Raw genomic sequence first — 6,229 nt, forward strand, 5'->3', positions numbered from 1 at the left:
GCGACCCGCCTCCCGGCGGGCGGAAATAACGCGTCAGGGGAGGTGCGGCTCGGCTTCCGGGCCTGGCGAGGGACCGCGGCGTGGGTCGGTGAGGTCGCGGCACCGTCCGGCGGGCCGTGAGCGATCGGCTCGGGTGTCCTTTTAACTCCGTTGGGACCCATAGAGAGGGCGACGCTGAGGGAGGCGGCGCAGCGTTCCCAAGGTCTCCCGGCGCGGTGTGGACTCGGATTCCGAGCACCCTCCACCTGAAATAGCCACTGCGGGTTCCCTGGGGCCTTTTTTCCTCCGCTGGAGTCCCCAAAGTTCCCAGACTATCACCTGTGCCCTGGAGGCCAGGACCCTCCCTCCTAGACCATAGGTCGGAGTAGAGCCAAGCTCTCTGGGTCTCTGTTCCGGGCTGCCGCCCACCAGTCGCGCGCGGAGGGTGTTGACACCCGGCACCCTCGCGCCCCTCTTCACCTTCCTCAGGTAGGCTTTCACAAGTTTCATTCTTCTCCAGGAAGACCCAAAGAAACGTCCACGTGGCCTGGAGAGCTAGGGAAAGACAAGGATTTCCTAAAATTCCTTCTTAGCTTTTGGAAAATGAAATCGTTCCCTTCTTTTGCTCGATTGCCTTGTCCGTGGTGGGTTCGGTCCACCCTGCCTCTGGAGGGGCGCCCGCTCTTCCTTGGAGCCCTCTGCTGACAGTTCCTCTCTGCCCCACCCGTGACTTAATCCACCAAGAAATCAGCTGTTCGCGCCCTTGGAGGTTCAGAGTAACAATGCAAAGGGGTCCCTGCGTAAGTGTCCAGGGATGCTTGCTCTATGCCAGGGGCAGGTCCCAGGGGCTTGGAGATGAGAAAACAAGGAAGACTTCGGGATGAGAGACCGCCTGAGCTTCCCTGAGGGAGTAGGTGAGAGGAGGAGCTGGCGAAAGGCGGGCCAGTGGGAAGGGAGCAGGAAGTGAGGTCAGAGCACCAGGGGCTTGGTCACTGGGTGAGTGGCCCTGGCCGCAGTGAGGGAGGTTTTCAAAAGAAAAATGGTCTTGTATCAGGCTGATTTTCCATGCATATAGGCAGGGGTGCCATCTGGCATACAGATGTTCAGTATGGCCAGCCTTCAGGTTCGTATTTGAAAGAGTTCTCAGCATTTAATAACTAGGAGTTTCCATCTAAAAATCTGGATTGCCTGCTTTCTAAAAAGACTCCTTGCCTCTTTTATCAATCTCTTTTTTTTCCTCTATGGTACTTCCCACCCACTCTATCCCACTCCCTACCTCATCTGGAATACCTTGCCTCCTCTTCTTCCTTGACTTCTAAATCCTGTCCATCCTTCAAGTCCAGATTCTCAGTTCTCTTTCCTGAAACCTTCCCTGATTTATCCTATGGTGACTTCTTGTGATTCCTCTGACCCTGGCTGTACCCGGGAGTTTTGAAAAATATAATGCCTGAACACCACCCTCAGGTGGAGCCCTGGCATCATCTGTAATAAAGCTGCTTTCACTCAAGGGAAGGTGTCACCTGATAATGTAGAGGACAGATTCTGTTTTGGAAAGGAAATTTTGGGTAGCCCAATGGCTCAGCGGTTTAGTGCTGCCTTTGGCCCAGGGCGTGATCCTGAAGACCCGGGATCGAGTCCCACGTCAGGCTCCCTGCATGGAGCCTGCTTCTCCCTCTCTCTCTCTCTCTCCCTCTCTCTTTCTGTGTCTCTAATAAATAAATAAAAATCTTAAAAAAAAAAAGAAAGGAAATTTCATTCTTGTTAGTTGTTACTATTACTGAACCATACACCTGGGCAGATCATATAACCCAGTGCCTTTCAGATGTGAATATCCATCCATATCATTTGGGATCTTTTAAATGTGCGAATTATGAATCAGCATGACTGGAGTGGAGCTCAATCAGCAGCTCTAACAAGCTTCCAGATGATGTTGACTCTGTCCTCAGACCACACTAGGCAGCAAGAATTTAATTGAAGGGCTCAGATCCTTAAATCTAACACTGTTAGATAAAGTAATCTCCAGATTCCTAAAACTCAGATCTGACTGTGATTGTACATTTGTGTTTTATTTTCATGTGTAGTTTTCCTAAGTTTAAAGCGCTTCCAGGTTAGCAATTCTATTTTTGCTTTACTTGTAAACCCCGTAGTAGACCAGGACCTAGACAAGTAGATAAATGATGCCGGTTGGATAGACCAGAGTTAATAGAATCCCCACATCAGGGTTATAGTCAAAAACAGAATCAAGACATTCCTCCTACCTTCCTCAGGGTAGCTTTCTTACTTCTTTACTTGGAATCATAGGCAAGTCTGACAACAGAGTGAGGAAGACTGTTTGGTATAACAGGCTTCTGTAATGTTTAGGGGTGTGACTGGCTTTCATGTAGGAGGTGTGGAGGCTGTGGAGTCCTGCGCAAGTCCTACACAGACAGGGGATGCTGGGGAACTACAGCAACCTGGTCTCACTGGGTACTGGGTATTGATGACTTCCCATCAACTACAAATCTGACCTAGTTTATTTATTTATTTTTTTATTTTATTTTATTTTTTTTTCTGACCTAGTTTAAACTTCTCATGCAGCTGCCAGGCATAGTTGACCTTAGCCTTAGGATTGGACTTGACTACAAAGATGTGCTTTTCCAACATCCCCCCCAAGGAAAGTCTGCTTTTTTGGTACAGTTGAGAATAGGTAGATGGTGGAAGAGGGAAGGCAAGTGCTCACTACACTTCGGGCCTTTTACCCCTGACTGGATTCTCTTCCCAAATATTCTTGCTTCCGGCAGGGAAGATTTTTCACCCACCCAGCAAGAAGTAGACTTAATGTGCTGCCTTGCTGATCTGAGGTTCCTTTCCCTCACTCATCCCCTTTTCCACTTCTGGGAGTATATACTCTTCAGAGGTCCTCTATGCTACACTTGGCTTCCCCACTTAGTTTAGTTCTGAAATAGCACCGTAAGCCGGTGTTTTACAGCTATATCATTTTATCACTATGCCCAGGAATCCCATTTTTGCAAACCAGGACTCGTCACTTGCTAGAGCTGTCCAGGAAGAGCCACAACATCTGGGCCCCTGCCTAGGTCAAGAAGGTGCTGAGTGCAGTTGGCATGGCCAGCAGGTCAGGAAGTAGAAGGCATCATTGAGGTGCTAGGGAAGGAGTTTTCCTGGCTTTCTAGGCTGCTGATTAGACTGCCTGGCTTTGCCCTCCTTCCAGACTTTAATTTACCCAAGAGAGTGATTTCTAGCATATTTTGTCTTCTTTTTCTGTGGGGAAACCACTCTTCCTCTTACCAGGCTTGCCTTTTCTAGCCTACACAGTCTTTCTCTATTCGTGCACTTCTTTCAGTTACCCTAATCTTAAATGAGCTCCAAACTGTGTGCCCAAGAAACTGTGTCGAGTGTCAGAGGTATCCAATAAAAACCTTTTCACTGCTCCACCTGCATTCTTGTATTCTCAGCCAACAGGTTTGGCTTGGGGCATTTGGTCCCAATTGACTATGTGATCATGGACAAGTGACTTGCCCTCTTAAGGCTGATGAAGATCATGGTTTTCAGTGCATGAAACATAAAAAAAATGGAACTTCACTAACATGCCCTTTGAGGAGACAAGAAGCCTTATTTTCTTGGTATGTGTCATAGCTTTAACTTTTATATACATTGTGAACCCCCATCTTATAGCATTACATCTGAAGAGTTGGTTGTATCATAAGGAAATTATGAGAATGAAAATAAGCCATATTTCTTCCATTGCTAGTGTTATTTATTCTTTTCTGTAGATCTGAGTTCCCATCTGGCATTAATTTCATGCAGCTATAAGAACATTTTTTAGTACATTTAGTTTGGATTTGCAGGCAACAAATTCTATATTGATTTGTTTGGAATTGTCTTTATTTTGACTTCATTCGTGAAGATTATTTTTGCTGGATACTGAATTGAGTTCACAGATTTTCCTTAGCCCTTTAGACATGCTTCCATTTTATTTTGGCCTCCATTATTTCAATGAGAAGTGAGCTTTACTGTAGACTGCTGTCCCCTGTATATAATGCTGCTTTGTCCTGTCACTGCTCTGGAGGTTTTGCTTTCTCTTCAGTTTTCAGCAGTTGATGATGTGTCTAAATAGTTTGTTATTGAGTTGTTGTTGCTGTTTGGCTTTTTTTTTTTTTTTTTTTTTTTTTTTTTTTTTTTTTTTTTTTTTTTTATGAGAAACAGAGAGAGAGAGAGAGAGAGAGGCAGAGACACAGGCAGAGGGAGAAGCAGGCTCCATGCAGGGAGCCCGATGTGGGACTTGATCCCAGGACTCCAGGATCACGCCCTGGGCCAAAGGCAGGCTCTAAACCATTGAGCCACCCAGGTGACCCTGTTGTTTGGTATTTATCCAATTTGAGTCTTGTTGAGATTCTCTATTCTGTAAGCCAATATTTTTCATTAAATTTGGGAACCTTGGCTATCATATCTTTAAATACTTTTCAGCCCCTTTCTCAATTTCTTCTCCTTCTGGGTCTCCAGTTATACATATGTTACACTGTTTGATTATCCCACAGTTATTGAAACTCTGCCCAGTTTTCTTCAGTATTTTTTTTTTTCTGTTTGTCAGATTGGTTAATCTTTATGATCTGTTTTCAAGTTCACTGACACAACCTTTTGTCATTTTCAATCTTTTAAACCCCTCTGGTAAATTAAAAAAAAAAATTATTATGCTTTTCAGTTCTAGAATCCCCACTTGGTTCTTTTTTCATACCTTCCACCATTCAACTGAGATTCCCACCCACCCACCCCCATTCACTCCTTATACACATATGTTCCTTTATTTGTAACAGCTGTGTTATTTGCTAAAACCACAGGGCCATCTCAAGATCTATTTTTGTTGACTGCTTTTTTTTTCTTGACTATGTTTTTCTTCATGTCCAGTAATTTTTCAGTCTTTTTTTTTTTTTTAAGATTTTATTTATTCATTAGAGATAGAAAGAGAGAGGCAGAGACATAGGCAGAGGGAGAAATTCCTGTGTGGAACCTGATACAGGACTCGATCCCAGAGTAATACTTTATATAAGCAACTAATTTGGTAGAATCAATGCGGCCACTCAGCCTTAAGAAGGAAACCCTACCATTTGTGGCAACACAGATAGACCTAGAAGACGTTCTGTTAAGTGAAATAGGTCTGTTACCAAAGGAGAAATACTACATGATTTCCCTGATATGAGGCATTTAAAATAGTCAAAAGTATAGAAATAGATAATAGAATGATGGTTATCAGAGGACTTGGGGCGGGGGATATGGGCAATTGTACAGTGGGTATAAAGTTGTGATAACACACAATACGTAAGTTCCAGAGATCTGCCAGATAACATAGTGCCTATAGTTAACAGCAAGATATTGTGTACTTAAAATTTTGTTTAAGAGAGTAGATCTAATGTGAAGTGTTCTTGACACACACACACACACACACACACAGTGGTACAAGGAAACAGATGATGGATATGTTTATTACCTGGGTTGTGGTGATAGTACCATGAGTGTATACACATGTCCAAACTCACCAAATTGTATACATTAATCATAAGCAGTTTCCTGTATACCAGTTACACCTCAATAAAGAATTAGTAAGGCCATGGCTATATAAGGAATTTTTTTAAAAGATTTTATGGGGTTCCCTGGGTGGCACAGCGGTTTGGCGCCTGCCTTTGGCCCAGGGCGCGATCCTGGAGACCCGGGATCGAATCCCACATCGGGCTTCCGGTGCATGGAGCCTGCTTCTCCCTCTGCCTATGTCTCTGCCTCTCTCTCTCTCTCTTTCTGTGACTATCATAAATAAAAAAGTTAAAAAAAAAAAAGATTTTATGTATTCATGAGAGACACAGACATAGGCAGAGGGAGAAGCAGGCTTCCTGCAGGGAGCCGAATGTGGGACTTGATCCTGGGACCTCGGGATCACGCCCTGAGTCCAAGGCAGACACTCAACTGCTGAGCCACCCAAGCATCCCTGTATAAGGAATTTTTTTTTAAAAAATTTTTATTTATTTATTCATGAGAGACACACAGAGAGAGAGGCAGAGACACAGGTAGAGGGAGAAGCAGGCTCCATGCAGGGAGCCCGATGTGGGACTCGATCCCGAGTCTCCAGGATCATGCCCCAGGGTGAAGACAGCGCTAAACTGCTGAGCCACCTGGGCTGCCCTGTATAAGGAATTTTAATCGGTGCTTGGTTTGTCATTTTTTCTCAGGAATATTTGTCAGGTACATTTTACTAGGGTACCCT

Source organism: Canis lupus, chromosome 24 (genome assembly GCF_011100685.1).
Source record: "Canis lupus familiaris isolate Mischka breed German Shepherd chromosome 24, alternate assembly UU_Cfam_GSD_1.0, whole genome shotgun sequence".
Taxonomy (NCBI): domain Eukaryota; kingdom Metazoa; phylum Chordata; class Mammalia; order Carnivora; family Canidae; genus Canis; species Canis lupus.